Here is a 27,579-nt window from a genome sequence, read left to right on the forward strand (position 1 = left end):
GGCCCTCGTGCAAATGCTATCGCCACGCACATGAGCTTTGTTTAGACTTCCAAGGCTTCCTTAGACCTTCGCTTGGCTTTCTCTTCCTTCTGGAGCTTGAGAATGGCTTCTTGTGACCTTCGCTTGACCTTCTTTCCTTCCCTTCTTCAAGATCGAACTCTTAGAAGAAAACCCTAGATATGTTGCACTAACCCTAACCATCATTTGCATGTGTGAGAGAGAAATAGCCCAAAAACAAGTCTCCTTTGTCCTCTTCCTCCTTCGTTGTCTTCTTCTTGTTCCTCCTTCGCTTGGATGAGTGAGAGATGAATGTGCTTCAATGAGGTTGAGTTATCTCCTTTATATATGTTTCTCAAGGTGGACGTGGCTCCTCAAATTAGGCCGACTTGGTCTTGAAGGGTATTTTTACACTTTTAGGGACAAAAATAACTTTCTTTAGAAGTTACAATGTGCTCGATGGGGTATTCAACTTATGACGATGACTCTTTTGACTTCTTGACCTAGGACCAACCCTAAAAGCACTCAGTGGGTGCTTGACCTATAAAATAAAATACCTTGAGAATGAAACTCATGCTCCAAAAATAATAATTATTTTCTTTCATTTTACAATTTACAAGAATCAAAAGTACATTTCATATTTATGAAGACCGAACCTAATTACACATTTTTCAACACTAGTACCCCAGTCCCCGCATAGATGAGCTTATGGATGAGCTTAGAGGAGCCAAATACTTCTATAAGATAGATTTACGTTCACGGTACCATCAGATTCGGGTGAGGGATCAGGATATCCCTAAGATAACTTTCAGGTGTCACTACGACCACTTTGAGTTTTTGGTTATGCCCTTTAGGCTGACCAATGCACTTGCTACCTTGCAGTCTTGCATGAACCATGTATTTCGCAAGAAATTATGTAGGTTCATGCTAGTGTTCTTTGACGATAAATTGATTTACAATTGGACATGGGAGGAGTACCTACAACATATAGAGGAGGTGCTTCGTATTTTGGAGGGATAGTAGTTTTATGCAAAGTTGTCCAATTGTGAGTTTGGGCTGACTGAGATGCTCTACTCGGGGCATATTATTGGAGAGGATGGAGTGCAGGTGCATGAGGAGAAGATTAGATCCGTCCGAGACTGGCCAATTCCCCAACATGTGACTGATCTAAGGGGATTTGTGGGCATTTGCACATATTACAAGAAGTTTGTAAAGGGCTTCTCACAACTAGTAGCACCCCTCACAGATTTGACTAAGAAGGGGGCATTCGCATGGACAAACAGGGCATAGGCAGCATTTGAGCACCTCAAGAAGGTGATGAGCAGATGTCTGGTGTTGCCTTTGCCTGATTTTACACATCCATTCACCTTGGAGTACGATGCATCAGAGGGCATTGGTGCAATATTGTCACAGGGGAGCCACCAGATAGCTTTTGAGAAAGGTGTGAATTATCTAGAAACTCACACGGATCGACTAGGAAATAATCTCAGCCATTGATTAAGATTTAATCTTGGTCATTAGAGTCCCAACTAGAGATTATACGAAGAACTCGTGGGTAGATGGAGGAACACACTTGAGTTCGATTTCCTTGGGCAGTTCAATTTTCCAGAGAGCAGCAACAGTTGTCTAAAGAGTTCGAGCCAAAGAAGGGAAGTAGAGACAGAGAGGGGCGGGGATAGTGATCCAAAGGAAGTTTTCTAGATCCGAAGAGGCCACAGCAAGTGGAAAAGGTATTACAAGCAGAAGTTGCATAGAAGCTTCAAAAAAGAAGTTCGATTTAGCTAGAGAGGAAGTCAATTTAGCTTTCAGAGTTTGGGAAAGTCTTCCAAAGACCTGAAGAGTCACTCTAGCAACAAAGACAGGCAGGATGGCTTTATTAGAGGTTGAACAAAACCACGTGTTCGAGAGGCAACGCAAGGACTTCGCAGAGGGCCTCTGCAAGCGTTTGGATGACCAAATTTTTTGGAGGAGCCAGTGTTGGGATTGCTTGCGGGTGAGAGAATTTTCTCTCTAAATATTTTTGTCAGATACTTGCTGATTGGATAGTCAGTTGGGCATCCATAGATTGTACTCAGATTATTTCACTGTTGCTTAATAATAAAAACACTCAACTATTGCACTGGTTTTCCCAAGTTGGGTTTTTTCGGGGACTTCTGTCCAAAAATAACGGTGTCATATTTTTTTATGTGACAGTGTTCTCTCAAATTCCAGTTTATCTTTCGTAGTATTTTTATTTGTGAAGATTGCAGTGTGATTAATTCATCGTTGTTATAGCAATAAAATGCTAATTTAATCAACAGTTAGAAGAATTAATTCCAGTGGTTGCAATAGAATTTCAGTAGTGAAATTTTCACATGGTATCAGATTGATTTTGATCAGGTTGGGAAGCTCATAAGTGGAAGCAGAAATTCGTTGTTCATAGGGAGCAGCAAAACGAATTTCTAGGGGTTGAGCGGAGCCTTAGCCAAGCAATGCGAATTGCTTGAGTAGTTCGATTTTTCAGTGCAGGTGGGCAAAAAAATTCGACTTGCCAAATTGAGTGATTCTAGTAGGCAGATGGACCAACGGTAACTCAGATTTTTGCTGAGTAGATTCCTTTTCAAGGAACAGGAGGGTTTTGCAACAATTTTCTAGTGCAAAATCAATGTCAGGTGGAAGAGAAAGGCACACAGAGAGAATTTCTCTCAGAGGGTTTCTAGCTTCATAAATCCAACACTTCTAGTTACAGATGGCAGTAGAAGGAGGCAGATTTTCTCACTCCAGAAGGGAGTGTGAACAATAGTGCTAGCAGCCGAGCAAGGAAGTGAGGGAGCTTCTGGGTTTATTTTCCCAATTTTTAAGTTTCGCAGATTTTGTAGCTTTGTAGCAATGATCATACTAGATCACCACAGGAGGCCATGTGAGCTAGCCAGAATGCAGATCTGGACAACAGATTGACTTCCAGTTGTCGGAGACAGGTGCCAGAGGAAGTATGAGTTATCCAGTGCAAGTAGCAAAGTGAAGAAGTGTCCCAGGCAGGGACCGAGCTCAAAAGTAGATATTGGGCCACCAAATCCAAAAGGAGGAGTATGAAACTTCAGTGTGGTGATTGGGCAAGGTCCAACACAGTTGCAACAAGGAGATCAATCAGATCAATTCCAGATTATTGAAGGTGGACCATCACCTTTGCTACAAGAGCCCACAGTATCATAGTAGCAGGTTTAGTGTCAGCAGATCCAATATGTCATTAGATAGTTGCAAAGCTAGTTGTAGTTAGTACTCGGGAGGCAGTTGCAAAACTAGTTGCAATGGCACAGGGAGTGCGAATTGCCCAGTTGCAGTATGCAGGTGCAATTCCAATGAGAAAATTCCCAATGCAGAGCTTCGCAGTCCAGTTTCCAGTGCAGGAGAACAATGCGAGTCCCCAGGAGGGAGCAGAAAGATTTCCCATAAGGAGAACGAAACTCAAAGGGAGTCTAGTTTCAGAGGGAGCAACCCTATGGAAGCTAGCACTTTTGGATCCAGGGAGACCAGATTCATTATTGCAGTAGTTACGACAATAGTGCGAAAGCATCAGCAAAGCAGTAACAATACAATATCGGCTACACTAGTGGCTGTCAGGGCTGCTGGCTGGCGGCTGAAGAAAAATCTAGGAGAATTCTCCTATGGGGTCACCCACTGGTGGTGGATAAGAGTGACTATGGAAGAAAAAAGGGAAAACTTTATAAAGTCACTTTACATTATTTAACTGAGTAGAAGAAAGGTAAAAAGGTTAAAGAAAGGGTCAAAGGGAAAAAAGGTTATAAAAGAGAGACCCATGGTATTTTGATGATATAAAAAAGAATTGGAGCTCACTTTTGGGTCATGCATTGGTTATTTTTCTCAAGTCAATTTTGGAGAGCTCTTGGAGCTTTTGAGTAAAGGGTGTGAAACTCTCGTGAGGATTACTTTGGGTAGTGAAACACATCCACCCTAACTGATCAAGATCAATTTTGGTGGTGAGACACATCCACCCTAGCTAGTCAAAAGGGAGGAGAAGATATTCTTCACATCCATATTCTTCACAGGTGCTCATATTAAAGGAGAAGATACATTTTTCCAAAGATCATGGGAGCTTGAAGGAGAATTGATTTGTGATATTCCCACTTAGCAATATTGCTAAGGGGAATATCAATTTTGCTAATTTTGTCATATTTTTGCACTTTCACTTAGGGAAAGTGGGTTCTGGGACCCCCATTTGAGTTTTGGAGCTAAGGCAAGAGCCCAACTTTGGAGAAAAGGGAAAAATTAAGTGGTTAGTCAATAGTGGGGACCACTCCAATGAGAACATGCGTTCCCCTCTTGGAAATACACATTTCTTGGAGGCAAAGGATGAAGGGTACGATGGTTGGGCCCCACATGGGAAAATTGGAGGCACAATGACAAAATAGAAGGCACTCATTTTTGGCATCTTTGATCATTTGAGCATTCACCTTGACTAGCAGGCTTGAGCTAGAAGCCAAGTCTACATGTGCTGTTGAGCACGAGAGATTTTCAGGGGAGAATCTCACCCTTGCTTCGATGTACTTCGAGTGCTAACCCTAGGATGGAATATCCATCATTTTCAAATCGATCCGGGAGCTTTGCAGCGTGTTTGTGGAATGGGTTCAACAGAGACTGCGTAAGGTTTGCGCAAATCTATTTCGTGCCACACATGGGACACAAGGAGGGAGAGGAATTTGGGGTGCAGTTTTGTGGAGGAGTTTCAGGATGAAAATTGTTGAATATCTCTGCCATTTTGGGGGCATTTAGAAGCATCATTTATAGGTGGGTTGAAATACCTAGCGACTAGAGGAGCTAAGGGAAATTGGGCCAAAATTCCGAGGTCAACATTTGGCCAATTCCTTCGTGGGTTTTTGTGGGTTATTGGAGGAGAGCTTGGGGTTAATTTTCTAGAATTTTCTTAGCACCGGAGGAGGTCCTAGCAACCATTGTTTGCAATCAGCAATGTTGTTTTCAAAGGAACACTGCAGAGCTTTGTTGGGGACAACTACACTTGTGTCCGAGCAGTTGATTTCATCACCTGGGCATTGTTAGCTTGCCTTGGGCAAGCCCAGGTGCATGCATTCTGATCTTATCTTGTACCCAACATTTATATTAATAAAATGGCTCAGCTCAGCGCAGATTATGGCATTTTCTGGGTGTTTAATGTGGTGTGAATTTGTGTGTGTGTTTTTGCTATGTTTGCTTTGTTTATCATTGTAAATTTCCTTTAGGAATATTACAGTGGTATCAAAGCTCATAGTCTTGGCTCAGCTTGTGGGCGCAGTTACCAATCTATGACACCAGAAGATTAGCAAAGCGCGACTTACTGGAGGCAGAAATTCAGGAGCAGAGAAAGGCAGTTGCAAATTACCCCTTATCCTGTGATAGTTGAACCGAAGGTTCAGAGGCTAAACATGGGGGATAATGAGGGAGAAAGAAGAAGTAAAGAGGAGTTTATCCAACACCTTCTGAAGGTCGTTCAGGATTTGTCAAAGGGTATTGAGGAATTGAGGCAACAAACTTGCACCAATAACAAGGGAATAGGAATTCAAGGGGAATTCCAATTGGGTGAAGGGTCTGGTGTGAAAATTCCTGAACCGGAATTCCTATTGCAGCAAACTGATGTTACTTTTCCTACTTGTTAATTCATACAAGTTATTTACTATGTGCTATGGAAAATATCGAAGTAAATACTACTACAGCCTTTACTTAATGAAAATATATGCCGAAACAAGAAGCTAAGCAAGAAAGAAAATACAACACAATGACATCGTTATTTTTGGACAAATGTCCCCGGAGAAACCCAATGCGGGAAAACCAATGTAGCAGTTATGAGGGTTTATTATTATTAAGGAGTAGCAAATTTTGAATACATCTCTGAATACCTCAAGGGTTATTCAGTTACAGGGAGAGAAATATTGGCAGAAATATTTGTGAGATTACCTCACACAATCACTGAGAAAAATCCGGTACATCCGGACACTGGATGAGGTGCCTCTAGTAGGCCCTACGCTGCCTCTGTGCAGTCCTGATGCAGTCCCTGCATTAGCCCCTCTAGGCACTTCGTCACCCAACCAACTGATCGATTTGCTACCTGGAGTCACTACTCACAGCCTCCCGCTCTCACACCCCGGCTTTCGACTTCTGAAACTGACTCTGCTACAAAATTTCAGACTCTCTCTCACCCTCTGGCTGCCTCTGTGTGGCCCTTCTTGGTCCTGCATCAGCCTCTGCGTGAGAGCTACTGGATCACTCTCTGCCTTTCTCTGCTGAAGATTCTTTGGCTAAGAAAATCTCCCTCTCTTTGAATGCTATCGCTGCCCCTTAACTGCAAGAAATCTACTCGATCAAAATTTCCTCTTGAGAACTTCTCACTTCAGAAATTCAATCTCTTGATCTCTCGGTGTGTCCTTCAAGTGCCCATCATGCTTCCTCTTATAATCCTCTTGTTGATCAATCAACGGCCCAAATTAGATTCTAATCAATGGATAGGATCATATTGACCTGATCTCCGCCTTCTTCTAGAAGTTTCACCCACAGTTTATATTAATACCCTTTAATTATTTTAATTTCCTAAGTTTAGACATAGGGTCCCATTAAAAATAAATAATTATTTTAATAAAATTGTTTCCAGGTGGAATTTCCCAAAACGATTTTTGGGTATTGGAGAATGCATGTGTCTAAGCCTCCCTGCAAATTTTGAGGCCTAAAGTACATCCAATACTACCCCAAATCAACATCTGGCACTTCACAGCACCATGCAGCTCATGGCCCCAATGTACCACTCGTTCCTAGTACACCATCCAGATCCACTATCCCCATGTTTCTAACATCTGGTGCTGGAGCGCAGCAAGGGCAAGAGGAGATGCCCATGGGGGACTATTTCATGGAGTATCAGTCCTACGGGCCCGACTTTAGAGAGGCTATTACCTTCAGGGACTTCTGCCAGTTGAAGGGTAACAATAGGAGCAAGGGACAGGGTGGAGGAGGCTACACACATGGTACCGACTTGTAGCGTACCATGGGGAGATTGTTCCTCCCAACTTTTGATAGCTCGTCCAAGAGCTTAGCGAGAGCATGGGTTGAGAAGCTAGATGTCTACTTCCAACTCAATTAGATGATGGAGGGGAGGCAATGAAAATTGCCACATTACATTTAGAAGGGGAAGCCCATGACTAGTGGTTCCATGGGCTAACCACAATGGGGCATGCAGGAGTTACAAACTATGAGGATTTCACTAGGAAGGTGCTAGAGCATTTTGAGAGGAGGGGCCCAAAGGAGCATTTTGGGGAGTTGACAAGGCTCAAGCAGATGGGGAATGTTGAGGCCTACATCTCAGAGTTTCTGAGATTGTCAGTGATGGTGCTCGATCTATCAGAGACCAAGAGGGTTTTCATGTTCGTAGAGGGGCTAATAGAGCCACTGAGGGGATTGGTGAAGTCTAACAGGCCCACCACCTTGCAGGATGCAGTTGGGAGAGCCCGAGACTTGCAGGATACTCTACCCAGGGCCAGAGCGCAGGTACCACCCACATGGGAGTTCCAGCAAAGAGGGAGAGACATTAGGACTCCACCATCGAGAGCCAACCAAGGGCGTGGACAATTGGATGAGGATAAACGGAGAGACCTCCAGAGGAGGAAGCTATGCTTCACTTGTCAAGAACCGTGAGCACCAAGCCATAGATGCACAACAAGAAAGGCCCACTACATTGAGGTCTACTCTAACCGTGACCAGGAAAACGATCTAGAGTTGGAGGCAGGTAGAGATGACAACGTGGCACACATGGAGAGGCGACCACCAGCACCAGGGGGAGCCCCTTTCGCAGTAGCAAGAGGGGTCCTTGCGTCCTTATGTAGGTTACCCAAGTTTTTGACATTGAGGATCAGAGGCAAAGTGCAGGAACAATGCGTCTCAGTTTTGGTGGACAATGAGGCCACCCACAACTTCATCGATGCACAAATTGTGCAGAGGAGAGGGATCACGACCGAGGAGTTTGAGGGGTTCATAGTCCTTATGCCGGGGGATAGGACCATGCAGTGCACACAATATGTTCTGCTTTGATAGTGACCATGGGGAAGTATTCAATGACGAATCATTTCTTCCTGGTGGATGTACCAGACACCAATGTGGTGATGAGTGTGTCCAGTGGCTCTATTCTTTTGGTCGAGTCACTCCTGATTGGAGGAAGTTGGATATGGAGTTTATAGGGTTGGGTGGCAACTTGGTTGTTCTTAGGGGCATGCACTCTTACCCTCCACAGACAGTCTCAACACACAGGATGGAGGCTGACCTGAGGCATGGTGACATTGAGTGGATGGTGGAGTTGAGGATTTATGAGGCTGGGGGTCAGCCCAAGCCACCACACCCTAACATACAGACCATTTTGGACTGGTATCCAATAGTGTTTGGGGACATACGACCAGGGAAGCCACCTGACCAAGGGTTTGAGCACACGATTGAGCTGGAGTCAGGGGTACAGGTCGTTGTTACCACACCCTACAGACATCCCAAGGCTTACAGGGATGAGATTGAACAAGTCATTCATGAGTTGCTGGCACTTGGGCATATTAGGCCTAGCTCTAGTCCTTTCACTTCATCAGTTGTCCCGATGAAGAAGGATGAAACATTGCATATGTGCATAGACTATCGGGCACTCAACAAGAAGACCCTGAAGAACCGCTACCCCATTCCACGCATAAATGAGCTTATGGATGAGCTTAGAGGGGCCAAGATCTTCTGCAAGATATACCTGCGTTCAGGGTACCACCATATCGGAGTGAGGGAGCAGGACATCCGCAAGACGGCGTTCAGGTGCCACTATGGTTACTTCGAGTTCCTAGTTATGCCCTTCGGGCTAAGCAACACACCTGCCACCTTCCAGTCCTGCATGAACCATGTGTTCCATGGGCAATTGCGGAGATTTGTGTTGGTGTTTTTTGATGACATTCGGATTATAGTTGGACCTGGGAGGAGCACTTGGAGGTGGTGTTGAACATCTTAGAGGAGCAACAGTTCTACGCCAAGTTGTCCAAGTGAGAGTTTGCATTGACAGAGAGGCTCTATTTAGGGCATATTATTAGGGAGGATGGTGTGAGAGTGCACAAGGAGAAAATATTAGGGCCATCCGGGACTGGCCAATGCCCCAGAATGTGACATAGTTGAGGGGTTTTGTGGGTATATGCATGTACTACAAGAATTTCGTGAAGGGCTTCTCACAGTTGGAAACTTACGTCACATATTTGACCAAGAAGGGGCATTCGAGTGGGTCGATGGAGCACATGAGGCTTTTGAGCGCCTCAAACAGGTGATGAGTAGTTGCCTGGTGTTGGCACTCCCAAATTTCATGCAGCCCTTTGTGCTTGACTGCGATGCATCAGGGGAGGGAGTAGGAGCAGTCCTGATGCAGGGGCGCACCCGATAGACTTTGAGAGTCAGAAGCTACTTCACCATGAGCGGTTATACTCCATATACGACAAAGAGATGCTAGCCATCATGCATGCATTGGCCAAGTTTAAACAATACTTGGTGGGCAGCAGGTTCTGGGTGAAAACAGATCATAATAGCTTCAGATTCTTTTTGGAGCAGAAGCAGTTGCAGGAGAGGCAACAAAAGTGGGTGAGCAAGATTCAGGCGTATGACTTTGACATTGATTATGTTTAGGGTCGGCACAATGTGGTAGCGGATGTTCTGTCTAGGAGGCAAGCCGCTATTTCATTGATGAGCATGGCGTCACACTGGAAGACGCAGCTTCTAGTGGAGTATTCCAAGGAACGATTTGCATGTGAGGTCTTGGATGGTGCAATTATGGATGATCGGTACAGGGTGATGGATGAGGTAATCTACTACAGGGACCAGATCAATTTAGTGCCCAACTCCCACTTGCGGGAGAAGATTGTGCAGGCTTCCCACGACTCAATTTTAGCCGGGTATCAGAGGTTCACCAAAACTTACAAGACTATCAGAGAGTGTTTTTGCATGGAGAGGCCTTAAGGATGGTGTTCTGAAGCACGTCCGGGAGTGTGATGTGTGCTAAAGGAACAAGGGTGAACAGACACACCCTGCTGGATTATTACAACCTCTTCCTATCCCTGAGGGGAAATGGGAGAGTATCTCAATGGATTTTATCATCGGGTTGCCTACAGTCCAAGGCAAGGACTGCATATATGTGGTGGTAGACAGATTGACAAAATTTGCCCACTTCTTCACTATTTTAGCCTGGTCCTCGGCTTCACAGGTGGCTGAACTGTTTTTCAAGGAGGTGTTTTAGCTTCATGGTCTTCCGAAGACCATTGTCAGTGACCGAGACAGTAGGTTCATGGGGGAATTTTGGCAGGAGTTGTTACGGATGGTGGGTACGAAGCTCACCCCGAGCACTAGTTACCACCCCCAGACGGATGGGCAGACAGAGATTGTAAACAAGTGGCTGGAGGGTTATCTACGCAACTATGTGATGGGCCAACAGCGTGCATGGATACGGTGGTTGCATTTGGGCGAGTACTGCTACAACACAACATACCACATGTCCATAGGTATGTCCCCATTCAGAGCTTTGTACGATTATGATGACTTATCTTTCGCTGATGTGATGTTTCGAGATAGTAAGGCCCCAAGGGCCAAGGATTGGATTCAGGAGAGCCATGATATCTTATGGGCTCTCAAAGACAACCTACAGACTGCATAGAACCAACAAAATCTCTACGCTGATAGAGGACGAGTAGAGAGGCAGTTTGAGGTTGGGGATCTGGTTTTCCTAAGACTTCAGTAGTACAGACAATCCATGCTCAAGAAGAAGGGGGCCGAGAAGCTCAAGCCCCACTTTTATGGGCCATACACAATCACTAGGAGGGTGTGGGAGTTAGTGTATGAGCTGGAGCTACCCCCAAGGAGTCGAGTTCACAACATTTACCATGTATCTTGCCTGAAAAAGGAATTGGGCCAGCAAGTGACAGCAACTACAGAGTTACTGCCCATGGATGATGAGGGGCATCTGGTCTTGTAGGCAGAGGCCATTTTGGACACCCGTGAGAGGCACTTACGGAACAGAATTATCAAGGAGTTTTTGATCAGATGGAGGAATCTGCCCGGTGAGGATGCCACTTGGAAGGGAGAGCAGATACTCTAGAATCCATCATTGCAATTGCTTGAGAACAAGCAACATTTTGGTGGAGAGGACTGTGATATTCCCACTTAGCAATATTGTTAAGGGGAAATATCAATTTTGCCAATTTTGTCATATTCTACACTTTCACTTAGGAAAAGTGGGTTGCGGGACCCCACTTGAGTTTTGAAGCTAAGGAAAGAGCCCAACTTAGTAGAAAAGGGAAAAATCAAATGGTTAGTGGATGGTGGGGACCACTCCAATGAGGAAATATGCATTTCTTGGAGGGAAAGGATGAAGGGTACGATGGTTGGGCCCCACATGGGCAAATTGGAGGCACAATGACAAAATAGGAGGAGGCACTCATTTTGGGCATCTTTGATCATTTGAGCATTCACCTTGACTAGCACGCTTGAGTTGGAAGCCAAGTCTACATGTGTTGTTGAGCACAAGAGATTTTCAAGCGAGAATCTCACCCTTGCTTCGGTGGACTTCGAGTGCTAGCCCTAGGAGGGAGTATCCATCATCTTTAGATCGATCCAAGAGCTTTCCAATATGTTTATGGAGTGGGCTCAGTAGAGACTGCGTATGGTCTGCGCAAATCTATTTCGTGCGACACGTCAGACACAAGGAGGGAGAGGAATTTGGGGTTGAGCTTTGTGGAGGAGTTATGGGAGGAAAATTGTTGGATATCTCAGCCATTTTGGGGGCATTTAGCAACATGATTTACTAGTGGGTCGAAATACCCAACAGCTAGAGGAGCTAGGGGAATTTGGGCCAAAATTTCAAGGACAACATTTGGCCAATTCCTTTGTAGGTTTTTGTGGGTTATTGAAGGAGAGTCTGGGGTTAATTTCTCAGGATTTTCTAAGCAACGAAGGAGGTCCTAGAAGCCATTGTTTGCAACTAGTAGTGTAGTTTTCAAAGGGACAACACAAAGCTATTTTGGGGACAACTACACTTTTGTCCAAGCAACTAATATCATCACATGGGCATTGTTAGCTTGCCATGGGCAAACCCAGGTGCAACAATTTTGACCTTATCTTGCACCCAATATTTATATTAATAAAATGGCTCAGCTCAACGCAAATTATGGCATTTTTTGGGTGTTTAATGTGGTGTGGATTTGTGTGTGTGTCTTTGCTATGTTTTCTTTGTTTATCATTGTAAATTTCCTTTAGGAGTATTACATGATTCATCTAGGTACAATAGCTCTTATATTTTTGGAGGCCAAATCCATAGTGGAAGCCAAAATTCTTTGAGGAGGCCAAGTATATTTAGTGGGGGTCAAATTCATTATGAAAGCTAAATTTCTTTGAAGTGGCCGGGTTTATTATTGTGGAGGCCAAGCTTACCAAGGAAGCCACATTTGATTGAGGGAATTGAAATTCTTTGTGAAGGTCAAGTTTATTGTGGAGTTGATTTTCCTTGAGGAGACCGTAATATTTGGATTGGACAACATTCTTCCTAGCGAGGTTGCATTCTCTCTTGAGACAGATTCATTTTATTCTCAAAGCTATCTTCTTCAACAAATTTCTTCATCCAATTAGTGCCATTTGCCAAAACAACTCCCAAGTTTCAGAAATCAATTTTTTGGCCATCAAGCACGTAATTTCATGTTGAAGATTAATAAAGAATTGGGCTGAGTTATTATGGTTAATTTGGGGATTTTATCAAGTGAGGGTTTCATCTTTAATCGCAGGCAAAATGTTTGAAGAAATGTCTTTACAAAAATATCTCTTCTTGTTTGCATACAAAGTGTTTGAAGAAATATTTACATGCAAAGTATTTGTCAAAATGTTTGAGAGAGATTTTTTTTTTTTTTGCAAATTGAGTTAGCATATTTTTGGCAAGGGGCATTACATTTACTCCATGCAAAAGTACTTTTATTTAAGAGAAAAATATAGATTATTCATCACATCCCAACCTCTTCTATTTTAACTCTTAGATGTTCCTTGATCCCTTATCTTTTTCCTCATTGAGTACATGCACATGAAATTATTATTTTCAATTTAATTAAAAAAAAATTCTTTCCATTTAACTCTCCCCTTTCTATGTGCATTTCCATTTACAATTATAAAGTAGAATTCTATTTCCCTTTTCTAAAAAGATGTGCATATGTCTATATGATCAATCAAATAACTCATGCAATTCACTTAATTCTCCATGCTAAAATAAAATGCATATGCCAAACGACACTTTTCTCCAAATCCTACATAAATCGAATCAAAGTCAATAGCAAATACCAAGTGTGAGACCAAGTTAACTCAAAGCCTTCAAGTATTTGGTACCAAGAGCTACACAACCTTTACAACTCTTTAAGTGCATGATACCTAGGGTGTCGTGCCCCTACATGCCCTTCAAGTAGTATATACTAGTATGTACCCCGTTCTTGTATCATTTTTCAATGATGGAGAACAATGTCATGGTTGGGACTTGACTAACCCAATTCAATCTCCACTAGTGAAAAACTAATGGTCATTAACGAGGGATTGACACCTTATTGCACACCCTTTAACAACTGGTAAGTAATTGAATTTGTGGCCTAGCCTTATGGAAATGTGTGACCTCTAGGGAAAAGCATAAAACCTATTCCATGGTAGGAAGGCTAGTAGGCACAACTAGGAAAGCTAAACCTTCTCTCCTTGATGGTACTCATGTCACATCTCATCATACAACCCTTTTCCCATATGCTAGCTTATTTGGTAAAAATTTTCCTATCTATACATCCACATTGTTTTTACTCAATCCATACATCCACATTTTTTTACTCAATCCAGAGTCAATATGCATCTTTGGTTCTTCCTATTACACTCGACAAACCAACTGTGATGTTCCTTTTTTTGGTGTTCCTTATGGACGGACTTTCAGGGTTGGAGGTAGATAGGTCACAGGTGCAAGTTTTGCTTCATCAACGGGCCCAGGGGCTTTTGGAGATGTTTCATGGGGTTTTGAGGAGTTCCTATGGGATCCGATGGCATCCGCTTGGCATATTCCATCATCTGCACAACCTGCGTTTTGTTTCGCTGCACTCTTACAACTTTCAAGAAACAATGTTATTTTTGGGCCTAACTCAATCAATTATGCTCAAGGTGGCATTTCGAGAAGAATTCTTGACGAAACACCTTAATATGATAGCTCGTTAGAACCGAAACGAGGGGATCTACAGGATGGGATGGTTAGAAGTGATTGTCAATGACATGGGGAGGCATGATGGCCAATTTACCATTTTCCCACATTAAAAATAATATTTTAATTGAAATAAAAAGAGGAAAAGGTGCTCCATGATTAAAATAATAATAAAATAGGATGTTCTAGAGGGTCCATCAAATTTATAAAAAGAGGAGGAGGAGGCCATTAGAGGACATTTTGGATTTGATATTTCTTCTTGTATGAGAGGTTGAGAATCTAATTCTCTTATCTATTGGTAGCCCCAGGACGGAAACCCTCGGGTGATTCAGTGAGATTGGATGAGTACCCATCTCCTCTTGGTGAATTTATCCAGAATTCACAAAAGAGTTCAGGAGTGACATTCCAGTTCAATTTTGGAGGGCCAACACAACATTGGCGCAAATTCTTGAGGCCAAGTTTCCATCTCAGCTATTTTATTGTATCAACATGTAAACCCCAATTTCTATTATAATAAAAGTTGAGATTATTTTTGCTTATGGTATTATTGAATTGCATGCACTCTAGTTGTTCTATTTTGCATGGCAATCTTCTATTAATTGAATGGATACTTTATGGAGAAATTTTGATTAAAGCTAGATTTCTGCAAAATTAGCAAAATACCCTGCTTGGGATATTACAGTGGTATCAAAGTGTGCATCATGCCAGCCTAACGGTTTGATTGCAGATCAACTTCGGAAGAAAATCAAGGGTTTACTATTTTTGTAGGCATTATTGGATCGGCAAAAGTTGCATGTGATGTGTTCGACAAATTGTTATCCCACAAACAAATTATCTGATGATTATTAGTTATTCTACAAATATTATGATTTTAGTTTAATTGGGATGAATTATTAAACTAGTGAAGTCTAGGATTAAATTTTGAACCCAAATTTCATTGTCATCCACCAAGGGTAAGCTAAATCTATGTAAAGGGCCAATTATTCAGGACCAAAATAATCTCTTGAAGGGTCAAGCTTAATTTTTTATGAAGGATGGAATATTAAATCAATTTTGATTTATTACAAAGATATAGGGGGCCGATAATTTATTCATCCTAAGGTTTAAGAGGGGTCGCATTAAAATTTCAAACTGTCGTATTTAATCAAATATCAGCTTGTATTTGATCAAATATCATTTTTGAAGTTGAGAGGAGCAAAGTTTATTATCGCACTTTGAAATTGAAAAGGGCCAGAGTTTTATTATCACCCTAGTTGGAGGCGGCAAAGGTTTCAAGGAGAAACTTGAAAATGTCATGACTGCATTTCTTCCTCTGATTGATCAATCAAGCGTTCCATTCCTCGGTGGAGTTCGAAACTATACCCGAGCTGAAGACGAGTCTGCAGGAAAGGAAGAACGAGACGCTCTCCTAACCCATGAACAGTCCCGTGGCACGATTTATGTTCCGTTTGTTGCTGAGTGAGGACTGCATTCTGAGAGTCAAATTTGTTATATGCTGAAACATCTACTGAATCTGAGTTTTCTCTCGGTCTGACTGGAAGATTTACTCAGTTGGGTGTTTTCTTTCAGTTGAAGAGTGTTGAGTCACTTAACACTGGTCGCTGGACAAGCAGCTATTTCCCTGGCCTTGCTTTTGCTAACAAAAGACATGTCTGGACTCAAGGGAGTCGTATTTCATGCCTTATCTCAGGTCGCAGGTTATCATTCATTTGTTGGACGTGTTGTATGGAGGGGCCGACTATCATCATGGAGCTGAATATTTTCTTTATGTAGTCGTCAATTGATTTTATGGTGATGCTGAATTCGTTCCAGGTGCCAAGAACGAAACCATTGTTGGAAACATCAAAGTTTTTCCAAAAACGTATCGGCTGGACAAGTTGCTATATTGAACGTGTTTCTCCGAGGAAGAAGGGAAATCGAAGCCTTATCTCCATTATTGGGTTGGTTTTGAAGTTATTTGTTGGATGGATTCCGCGAGAGAAGTGTCCAAGAAGATACGAGTTGCTGGTTGAAACCCATCACCAAGTGAAGGTCAAGTTCCTGTATTCAATAGCACGAATTTCCATGGTTAAACTGCCAGTATATAACGCTGTTGTGGAGGTTGAGTTGTGTTAAAAAGGGGGGCCTGTGTGTTATCGAGTGGCTTGAAACTGTGTTTGCAGACAAGGAGAGAGAAGTTTTCCTCTAATTAGGCACGAGTTTTGGCCAGCGTATCTCAAAAATATAATGTTATGGGCTGTGGGTTGAGCGCATTCATTTGAATCCTTATTGTGTGTGTTCATTTCCAGGCAGACCTAAGCTCTCTCTTGCTATCTTACAGCATGGGGGTTATTCTTGAGCAGAGTTCAACATCTGGAGAATAGATTCAAACTGGTGGGTCTGTGGGACTGTATTCTTGAGAAACATACAGTGGTAGAGATCCTGGTCGTTGTGATTTCCTTCAGTCATTCTCACTGTAAAAGAATAAAAGCTAAACAAATACCAGTGAAGGAATTGCCTACTATGTTGGCTGGACATATTTTAAAAGAGGAAAGCGGTATTAGACTATTGGACGTTCTCTCCACTGCCAGGGCGGGATTCTATCACTGGAAGACCGAGTATCTTAACTCCATTGTAGCTGAGCCTAAACAATGAGTAGATCTTGGGCACTTCATCTAAATTTGTGAAAGCATCTCACACCCGCTGAGTCTTCAGCACAAGTTCCAGTTCCTTATGCCCAGTGTTGTCATTCTATGCATTTGTTATTAGTGTGATCATCTCATATTTAAGTTTGCATGTATTCTGGAGGTAACATGTACTGTTGGGTTCTTACTATCTCTGTGACTAAGTTCATGAAGGGGGAAATACAAATATATGTCCTTTCTGAGTTCTACTTTATGGTATGATTAATTACGGGACAAATATAAGTAGCATCAGTCTATTTTTTAAGTTTGTTGGTACATGCACCAAGTGTCTTGGGAACAAAAATCAAGAAACACTAACAGCATGATCACCATCTAACTGTTTAACAAACCACCCCAAAAAACAATACATCCAACACACTCGAGAAGTCATTGGTAAAGCAGGGGCTTTTTTTTCAAGGGAATACTATAGTCAGAGTTGTTAAAGGGATGACTGTCTTAAGTATAGGGTTGGACTGTTAGAATTGGTCAGTATTATGTTGACGGTAAATGTGTGGTTGAGTGAGAAGTCCATGTATTGAGTCAAATACTGCTATAATGGTCAATAAATGTCCTAAATGGTGAGCATAATTGGTTGCTAGAGTATATCAATGTTTTTACATGCTACTGTAGTAGCCTTGTATTGTCATCTGTTGACTGATTGTAGCTGAACTGCCCTTATTTCCATATGTGTTACTGAACAATGGAGTATTTAAAACATCTCATACACCAACACAGCAGCCCCTCAATGGGTTGCAATATAGATGAGAAAACAAAATTGGCCAGCAGACCTTTCTCAAAAGAGATCCATGCCATTCTTAACCATGAGCAGCCAAGAGATTTGCAGAAGAAGCCAAAAATAGTACACAAGATCCTTTCACTTGGGACTAATTTGAAACACATGAGGGTCACAGTGAAAGCCCTTTTCAAACTGGATGAACTAGACTCACTCCTTTCCAAGGTGGGTCAGTTGGAGGGGAAGAAACTAAGTTGGACTTTAAAACTCGCCATGCTTACTCTCATACTATGTCACATGGTTCGAGTTCGAATTCGAGTTCGACAATGATTTTTTTTTTCTAGTTAAGACTAACCTAAGTACCCACGGGGGATTTGAACCGGTGACCTATCGCAAGGAGTGCCTTAACAGCGCACCCATTCACCGTCAATCCAAAGCCCCGTGGGCGAGTTCGACAATGATTAAGTTCGATTCGAATTCGAATTTTCCGATCAGGTTCGAATGAGGTTCGGCATTAGGTTCGACTATACATATTTTTCAATATATATATATATATATAACTATATATGACAAAATAATAGAAAATTCAAAATCAATCCATAAATACATGAATACAAATTCTTATTAGTAAACATACATGAATAATGTAATCATTCTAACATCTAGTTAAATGTAAACATACATAATAGTAGTTTGCAAAAAGAAATGACATAATTTTCAGTCTTCAAAATTTAAATGAATGTCAAATACTAGTAATCTTTTAAAAAATCACATCGTTTTAATGTTTAAATACTAACAGAAACCTTAAACCCTATGTTGCCAGGAAACGTGGGTTCGGGGACGGGTACGGGTGCGGGGACGGGGATGGGTACATCATTTTTCGAAACAGGGTGCGTGGGTTCGTCGGGGGTATATATATATATATATATATATATATATATATATATATATATATATATATATATATATATTTTATATTTTTCAAATTTAAACAAGAAAACTAAAATATTTATGATTTAAACTTTAAATATTTAAACATGCACATCATTGAACATTCAACATTCACAATGAAATTTCAAAATTTCTAGTTAGATATCAAGTGCAAATTGGAGTTTACATATTAATAAGAATCATGATATATGTCCATCGTCATACTACATTCAAAATTTGTCTTAAGGCATCTCCAAACAAGAACTGAGAAATTTTAAAATACTAAAATAAAAGTATCTAATAGTGAACAATGGCTTCCTCAAGCGATGTCATCAACATCACTCAGATCTTCAGTTAGCATGCTCTCCAGGTAGGGATCACTCTCATCTTGAGGCTCTTGCTCATCCATAGCAATTGGAGGTAGCTCAGTAAGGCCATCTGGTTGTATCTCCTCATCCACACACATAGCATCGTTTGTGTATTGGTCCCATCTCTTGAAAGGACCCTCGTATCCAGGGTCTTTTCGAGATATGAGACGAAGTGTGCTATGAACGTACACTAAGTTCTCTGCCTTCTTTGAGCCCAACATATTTCTCTTTACTAAATGGATAAAGGCATAAGTACTCCAATTCCTCTCACAAGATGAAGAACTAGCTACCTAGAATATTAGGGGAAGCCCATTAAATTAATTAAAAAATAAAATATAAAAACTAAAATGAACCCAAAAGAACCTGATTTTGGGGTTCCAAGTACCCATCATCAGGGTTCTCTGTACCCGTCAAGACAAAAGAACCCAATTTTTTTTAATGAAGAACCCGGTTCTTCATAGAAGAACCCGGTTCTTATGGGTTCTTCTCAGAAGCACCCGAACCCGAATCCGGTACTTGGGGACGAGAACCCAGGACGGGTTCGAGAACCCCATCCCCGGGTTCGGGAACCCATGCAACATAGCTTAAACCAAAACAGTAAGTTCTGAAGACCATTTGTATGTGTTGGAAATTTGGTGGTTGAAAACTGATAGCAGCAGGTTTCTTTTTTGACTCTTTTTCGTTGGATTTGACATTTAACACTTTGGAGAAGCATTCCTAGTTTGGATTTTACCATTCTCGAGGGCAAAAATTTGTGATAGTTGTGGATTTTGGCAATTTCTACCTGGAATGGTGGTTGGATACCTATAACAGCAGTGATTTGTTTTGATTTCACACAAAAATACCCTGTGCAGTGTTGGAAAGGCCGTCTGTCAAGCTAATGTGGTGATGTTGCTTTCAAAATTGATAAATTTGAACGCAGTAGTTTAATGAGGTCATTTTTTGGCTCCTTTCCAGCCAGATTTTTTTGGTCAATTTTGGCATTTGCGGCATAGATATAAAACACAGGCCAAATTGGCCCACGAGGTATGACAAAAGACTGTTAGCAAATACACAGCTCTGCAGCCTGCTCAATACAAACGCTCACTCAATACTCCCGACAGCTTGTGCCAAAACGTTAGAGAGCCATCGTTTATAAAGAAATATTTGGCGGGAAGCGTTGCAGAAAAGCGGTATGCGGCCCCTGGTTTTTTTCGTAAACAGCCAAATAAAACTGTCAAAAAAACCGGCGAACCCTAAATCGAACCTTAAAAAAATTCGATTAAATTCGCGTTCAAGTTCGTTCAGGTTCGAAGAGGTTCGTTCAAGTTCGAGTTCGATTAGGTTCGACTTCAGGTTCGAATTTCAGGTTCGGCGAACCTGAACGAATTTCAAATTTTTTTTGAGGTTCACCGAATTTCGAACCTGAACCTTCAAGTTCGGCGAACCCTGTGACATAGCTCTCATACAACACAAGTTCTTGGAGGAACCTTGCGAAAGGTTCATATTCTCTATTGCATCATGTCTCAGTAACATTATGAAACTGACTGCACCTATACCCCCTTACAACGATGATATTATAAAGGGAGTCTTTAGACTGATAGTAGAGACCTTTCTAGACTAGGATGACACCGTGGGACTTACCTTGGGGAAAAAGCTAAAGATTTTAGAATCCATGACCATGCTTAGATCTTACGAAGTCGTGTTTGATTTTGGATGTGATAACCTGATCCTTCAAATATTCCAACAGTTCTTCAGCATTCAGAAACAACATCCTGACACAGTCAAGGCAAACATGCAATCCATACTATCTTCATGTATGGGAGGCCATGAAGCCATTTGCAAGAGATTGCAAGCCAAATTGTTGGCCATATGGAGGAAGGATCGGTTGTTCTCACCTCGTGCTTATGAACTAGTCAAAAGGTTGGTTAAGCTGAACATAAAATTGTTTAGGAGACAACTAGCAATGGGGGAGTCGCGGAAGATTTGTGGTGACCAACCATGCAACAAGAATGAGTTGAGGAGAAACGGTCTTTGCTTCATCTGCAAGGAACCTTGATGACTTGACCACTCATGCTTGAGTGACACTAAGGAGATGACAGAGGAAGAGTAGGAGGAGATCCCTTCTGACTCTCAGGATGAGGAATCTTCTTTGAACGAATCCATGGGTGCATACGAGGATGCCTCTGAGGAGCATGAGCAGTCTTGTGGAGTTGTTGACAGCATGCCAAATTTATATTCCAATGTGTATGGTGAGCAGTCAGTGGACCCTATGAGAGACAGTCAGGATGACAAATCACCAGTGATGATTCAGCATGAGCAGCATATGGTGGAGCATGAGTCAGCTGAGGAGGATGATATGCACAGTATGCATGATGAGCCTTTTGAGGAGAGCCAATGGGAGGTTCATATTGATTCCGTGATGGAGGAGTATGAGCAACCACCCTTGGGGTCATCCATTGATGAGGAGCAAACAGATGTATAGACAACTAGCAGGGTGGCAGTATTTGTGGACATTTGTCCTCAAGAGGTGCTGGAGGTTGACAGGAGCATGGAGTTTCCGGATAGATGAGAGAGGATCTTCAGAGATGGTGGTGCATCCATCTTTGGGCCTACTTGCTAATGTGGTGTCGATAGGTGCAGTGGCAGCCACCAGAGCTACAATGTTTTCAGTCAACAGCCCTCTCCAGGATTATATAGATAGGGTGTGTAGCATAGTTTGGCCACTTGTACCTATGATAGGGAGAGAGGCAGGTTTCTTTAGACATATCTTGTTGATTGACCAGGCAGAGCATTCTGAGTTGAGCAAGGACCCATATCAGCCTAGTAGATTTGTTCCTTACACAGGTGCCCATGCATTGGATTGGTGAGAGATCATGAGTTGGTATCCTATTGATGATGCAATATTCTTAGTCAGGGGCATAATAGAGCAGGGACCCTTAGACATGTCAGATACTACATGCCCTAGGTCTTCAACATTCCATCCCAGCATCAAGAGAGTAGGATTGGCATTGTATTGAGTCGGGGGTTGGACTGGAGAGGGGTAATGAGTTGGTACGTAGTTGATGGAGCATCATTCACAACTGGAGCTATAACACAACATGAGCCATGGAGCATTGATGCTTGTTCTTGGTGGCATTGGGATCCATGAGGATTTGTTGATGACAAGTTCAGCGAAAGATTGGTTTGGGATCCAAGCATTGAGGGTTCTGTTCATGGTGGGTTGACACAAAAACATCGCATCACCCAGTGGTTTGTATGGGATCTGAGCATTGGGTCTCAGTTGCATTGGGCCATCAGGCTAGTCCACAAGTTTGGATTTCTTAAGGGCAAGCAATCTTTGGGCGAGAGGATTTGTGATGTTCCTTTTTCTAGTGTTCCTTATGGATGGACTTTTAGGGTTGGAGGTAGACAGGTCACTGGTGCAGGTTTACTTCATTAGGGGGCCAAGGGGATTCTCGAGATGTTTCATGGGGTTTTGAGGAGTTCCTATGGGATCTGATGGCATTCGCTTGGCATATTCCATCATCTGCACAACTTGCCTTTCATTTCGCTGCATTTCGACAACTATCAAGAAACAATGTTATTGTTTAGCCTAACTCAATCAATTATGCTCAAGGTGGCTTTTTGAGAGGAATACTTGACGAAACACCTTAATGTAATAGCTCATTGGAACTAGAACAAGGAGATCTACAGGATGGGATGGTTAAAAGTGATTTTCAATGACCTGGGGAGGCATGGTGTCCAATTTACCATTTTCCCACATTAAAAATAATATTTTAATTGAAATAAAAAGAGGAAAGGTGGTCCATTATTAAAATAATAATAAAATAAGAGGTTCTAGAGGGGTCCATCAGATTTATAAAAAGAGGAGGAGGAGGCCATTGGAGGACATCTTGGATTTGATATTTCTTCTTGTATGAGAGGTTGAGAACCCAGTTCTCTACTCTATTGGTAGCCCCAAGACGGAAACCCTCAGGTGATTCAGTGAGATTGGACGAGTACCCATCTCGCCTTGGTGAATTCATCCAGAATTCACAGGATAGCTCAGCAATTACATTTCAGTTTAGTTTTGGAGGGCCAGCATAGCATTGGAGTAGATTCTTGAGGCCAATTTTCCATCTCAGCTATTTTATTGTATCAACATGTTAACTCCAGTTGCTATTATAATAAAAGCTGAGATTATTTCTGCTTATCGTGTTATTGAATTGCATGCACTCTATTTTTTCTATTTTACATGGCAATCTTGTGTTAATTGAATGGTTGTTTTATGGAGATATTTTGATTAAGCTAGATCTGTGCAAAATTAGCAAAATATCCTACTTGGGATATTACACCAACATTAACATCATCTAACATAATAGTTTTTGTGGTATAACATATACGATGTATTCATTTCCAATTCTCTATAACGTCACTAGGATATCAAAACAAAAACCGTAAAATATATATGTACACATCAAACAATAATCAAATCAAATCAAAAGTTTAGATCACATCATCCAGAAGTGTATCTGTCAACCAGCCAAGTCATTCTTGTAACCAGAATGCCCTCAGACAATAACATCATATCAGTCAAATAAAGTGAAGGTAAAAAAGGACACTACAAATTTGAACGTCTTCTTTATTGGAATGTTGAGATCTGGAGGCTCTAGGATACACTACCATGAGCTCAACGTTGTAGGTTATTATCCTCTTACGATCTCTGCCACAAAACAGAAGAAAAGGGAGGCCTAAAAGAAAATCTTGCCCTGATACCACTGCAAGAGTGCTCCACTTGAATCTTCACTTGAACAAGACAATGTAAGGACAAACAAAGAACCAAGCAAGCATTTGGTAGTACCAATTGAATACAAACACTAGTTTTCCCCCTTTTGGGGGACTCTTTTACTAACTATTGTTTACATCACTTCTGTCGAAAAGGACATCCCTTAAAAATTTCCAATTGCATTTGTTCATATCAAGGGGCAATTTAGGGAATCTATGGTTGAAGTTTATTTCATGAACAAAATGTATTCTTAAATGTCTTAGTATCAAGTGTAAATCTTTGTTGATCATAGTACTTTTTACAGAAGATGCTCATGGTCTTAAACATTATGGAAATAGGCTTTTTTTTTCAAGATGTACCTGTTCAAATGGTCTTCTTTCTCAAGTATTCTTTTAACAATTTTGAATCTAAGAAGAGTAAATCATGATCAATTACAGTGCAGTATGCAGCAGTCCAAGGATTTCTGCTAAATTTCTTAATAGCCAAAAAAAACTCACATAATTGTTTTGCTCTAATCAGATTGCATTAGATCCAAAGCAGTTTTTGGGTGTAAAGTCAGTTTCCAATGCTGTTGAATATCTCCACTCCGGTCAAAGCATAGGCAAGGTAAATAGTGATACTCTGTGAATATTCTCTATTCACTTCAATCTAATTGAAGGCAAATTCTTGTTTACCAGCTACATGAAATTTGTGCTGAACTAAGTCAAACAGAGAAATTTATTATTTGTGCACTTATTATTCTCGCTGGAAATGCTGTAGGTGGTTGTCTGCATAGATCCAAGTGTCACTCAAGTAACTGCACGGTTGTAGGTGTGGAAATTTGAACTATTCATGTATTCGCTGAAGCATGAATGTGAAATGCCTGCAGTTGAGCTCTAGTGATTTCTTCAATGCTTATTCAGTTATTTCTCATCACTCTTTTCTAATGCTTAAAGATTATTAGTGTATCCATGTCAGTATAATTATAATTGTAACTCATTTAAAATGGTAACTGTGGCAACAAACAGTGTAGGTAGTGGTGTAAAAGCAATAGTAAAAGCAAGAATTGTGGCAAGCTTGTTCCTCTGCAAATTGGCAGTGGTGTAATAAATTTCAAAGGCATGAGAGGACATTGTTAAGTTGGAACATGTTGATATATATTATATGAAAAATTTCTGTATTTTCAATGAAACTTTCCCCCCCTTTTTTTATTTAATCAGGATGGACGCACGGAAAAGACAATGTATGAGCAATGAAATTTCCATGATTTTTGCTTGAACCTTTATGACAGTCACTGCATTACAATAGATGATAAACAGAAAATCAATATTATCTACAATGCAATGTCATATAGTGTTGACAGCAGAATAAACACAAACCCCATGAGGCCATGTACCATGTCCTAGTAATTTATTAATCGACTACCTAACAACACTCACTTGATATTCACTATTTCTCTTAAATTAACCATTTTTTTCTTGTAAAGAGTAAATACACTTGATTGCTTGGTTGTTATCCAACGAGTCTGACTTGATACTCACAAATTAAAAAAAAAAAAAAATCAACATCTGTTTTTTTTCTTGTATTTAAAGTGTGCACGTATGAGAGAGGGGAACACAAGTGACCTATTTTGACATCGATCAAGATCATTGCTGTGCAGGGTCTCTGTTGGTATTATATAATTTTCTAAAGACTAAAACTTATCAAATAATAAAATCATAGGCCCGTTATTATGGAAGATTTTTTGGATGGAAACTGTGTGAGTTGTGAGATGTTCCCAGTGTCTTGAGTAGACACACCATCCATTATAAGCTTTAGAATAGCCATAAACCTTTTTTGTTTTCTCATGCATAAGTATAAAATGTAGTAATAACTGTTTACACTGGTGATCAACCAATCAGACCTTATCAATACCAGCAACAGAGGCATGAGGGTATTCAAATTTCATTCACTCCTGTTTGTTGATTTCCCCTGGCCAGAACAGAAGATTGAAGAATTGGCTTTGCTAATGGAATTTTTCCCTCTCAATGGCATGACTCCTGATTTACAGTTGTATATACAAAAGTTCATTGTACAAAGAGAAGTGTAGAGCTCTAACAGCCTTTGATGGGAGATGCGAAATATGCAAAAGAAATAAAGAACAATCTTCAATCCATCTTAACCCTGGATCTTTTATAAAATGACAAGTTTAGATCTATGTTACTTTATCTCTCTCAGGGCTTGACAGATCCAGGATTAAAATAGATCTATACTAGTTTTGAGCATTTGCTCGAATACAGCTATGGATGACACACTTGTTCCCTCTACCAGCTTCCTTAGAAAAAGAAAAATGATCTGTGTCTCTAAGTTGAAAATTTGCCAATGTTGACAACTGGGATCTATGTTATTTGTTACTGACCTAACTTACTGAATTTAAATGTGAAAAACCTTATGTGGGAAGTTTTGCATGTTCATGGCCGTGAGAAAAGAGGGCGGGGGGGAGGACGGTGTCACACTGTGGGAGTAAATACCTATGTTTTGGCACATTGTTAGGTTAGGTTACAACCCCCCATTGTTAGCTTTTGGAGTTACTCCAAAAGTGGTTTCAACTTGTCGGGAGAATGCTACCTCTCCTAGCTCCTTGGCAATGTTTCATGGATGTATCGCTCAATTAAGATGATGCTTGACCTTGGTTAGAAAGCTAGTAGAGTGCTCTTACCTAGGAGGTTTTTACCCTCATCAGGGATCATGGCTAACCCATTGGGTGCACACAATGAGTGAGTCAATTGCTCAATTAGGATAGGTACCTACCTAGGAGGAGCATTAGGCATTTAGAGAAGGGCACTTATCCCTGGAATCTTGGGGCATACACCTTGGAGGTTGGACACTTGACTTGAGAATGCTTGGATTGAGGAGCATACTTCATGGAGGTGAGTTGTGGACTCAGATACATGTTGACAAGCAAAGGAGCATTATAATCACATTGGCACACACTAGAGGAAAACTAGGAAGATAATTAAAGAAGGAAATCTTTTCATGAAGACATTTAGATACAACCATGGAAGCATTAGATTAACATCTTTTTGGAGAGTGCACCATCTTGGAGGAGAGGCATTGAGCCCTAGGAGAATGACACTTGGAGGGCGTTTCATCTTACGGTTTGGGAAAACCCTAGTATGTCACTGGTACATCCTTGTATTGTAGAGCACTCCATGTGGAGTTACCTTGTTGGTTACTTAGGGACATAATTCCGCGCCTTATGTTGTCCTTCCTCACCTAATTTATATGTAAAGGGAGGAGATAACTCTTAATCATTATCATCATTCTACTCTATTTTATCTTTGTAATTATCTTGGAGAAGTCTTCTACAAAGCAAGATGCTAGGGTTAGGTAGTAAGGCCTAAGAGAAAGAGAAGAAGAGAGAGACATCTTGGAAGTTCTTAGAGGGATTTTATGTGATGATTAGGGTTTACTCATATGAAACTCTATGATTTGTGTTATACATGTAAACCCTAGAGAAGAACATGACAATGGAGGTGATGAAGATTTGTCTTGTGGTTCTTGTTGTAGAGCTAGGGTTTTTATCCTGGAATAAGACATGAAGAGAGATGCTAATACCTTGGGCAAGGTTGTGACCTTGTTCTTGTGTGACTCACGGGGGTTAGGGAAAGATCATGGATAACTTAGCTTGGTGAGTCTTGAGCTTGGTTAAACACCTTTCTTGTAAGAAGACTCAATTACTCTATTATTGATGTTACATGGAGGTGTTGGTGGTTGTGTTGACACAAGAGTCGAAGACCTAGGGTTTGAGAACTCAAACCCTAAGATGGATATATAGACTTGGAGGCAAGCATTGCCTTATACTTGTGTGATGCAGTAAGGTTAGGATGTGTAAATCCTAAGGAAGATGAGCACTAGTGTGGGGTACTTGTGGGGCTTGTGTGATACTTGTT

General features: G+C 41.2%; 1 pseudogene across 1 annotated transcript in view; it reads left to right on the top strand.

Annotated features, from left to right (window-relative positions):
- The window catches only part of LOC149222824 (uncharacterized), a 369,394-nt pseudogene extending 344,555 nt beyond the window's left edge, over positions 1-24,839 (top strand). The window contains exons 15-16 of the transcript XR_016249667.1: positions 24,188-24,274; positions 24,428-24,839. The product of XR_016249667.1 is annotated as an uncharacterized LOC149222824 (transcript). The remainder of the gene's footprint in view (positions 1-24,187; positions 24,275-24,427) is intronic.
- Positions 24,840-27,579: the final 2,740 nt, after the last annotated feature.

This window comes from Pinus tabuliformis, chromosome Q (assembly GCF_031772625.1).
Source record: "Pinus tabuliformis cultivar Carrire ecotype Pingquan chromosome Q, CPIR1, whole genome shotgun sequence".
NCBI classification, from domain to species: domain Eukaryota; kingdom Viridiplantae; phylum Streptophyta; class Pinopsida; order Pinales; family Pinaceae; genus Pinus; species Pinus tabuliformis.